Here is a 929-nt window from a genome sequence, read left to right on the forward strand (position 1 = left end):
TGCCCCCCGCCTCCGCCTCCCCCGCGGCGGGCAGCGCCGGGCGCCGCCCCGACACCAACACCGGCCCCGGCCGGCTGCGCGGAGCTCCGGCAAACTTCGCCAGTAGTTTTACCCCTCCCAGCCCACCTCGGCAAACCTGCCCTCGCCCCTCCCGCCCCGAGGCCGCGGAGGTAAACAGATGGGGCGAGCCAGCGAGAATTTGTTTTGTTCACCGTCGACGCCACCTTCGCTTCTTATGACAGAAATTTTCACTTCTATTTGGGAAGAAAAAGTCATTGCGAGCAATGCAATTTTGCGGGCTAATGAGACTCGATTTTGCAAACGAGTACTTTGCGTGTCGTGCTGGGGGGGATGTCCTTGAAATGACATCTTTTTAAATGCCTGTCCAAAATCCCCTCAGATATTCCAGAAACAAAGGGTTTAATCCCAGAAATGAAGTCCAGGAAATAGCTGTCACTAATTCATTTTTCTTCACATGAAAGATAAATTAATTAAGACTTAAAGTACTATGGAGTATTTTGGATGGCCCTGCAAGGGAAAAAAAAAAAAAAAAAAAAGGATTCCCCGCCAAACTGTTCAACCTAGTTTTTTTTTTTAACGGGAAATAAGAAAAATTCCAAGTAAAAGTAATTCTGAGATTTTTGCTGGGGAATATATCCTCCATAATGCGCAGTTCCCAAATTCCTGTCCCTTAGCTGAGCACTGTCTCCACAGCAAAGCCTTGGGCTGGTTGCTTCCCACAGCGCTCCTACCCCTCTGGAAGACAAGCACTTGATACTCCCAAGCAGCATTTTGGGCTGATCTGGCAGCTTTTTACGCACGCACCACTCACAGTGGGAGCGTTGCCTCTTGAGAACTGATTCATCTAAGTAAGGGCGCCAGGATTTGGCCCATAGTAAATTCTCTTTAGAGATGGTGCCAACAAAATC

This window comes from Pyrgilauda ruficollis, unplaced genomic scaffold, assembly GCF_017590135.1.
Source record: "Pyrgilauda ruficollis isolate IOZ18807 unplaced genomic scaffold, ASM1759013v1 scaffold23, whole genome shotgun sequence".
NCBI classification, from domain to species: Eukaryota; Metazoa; Chordata; class Aves; order Passeriformes; family Passeridae; genus Pyrgilauda; species Pyrgilauda ruficollis.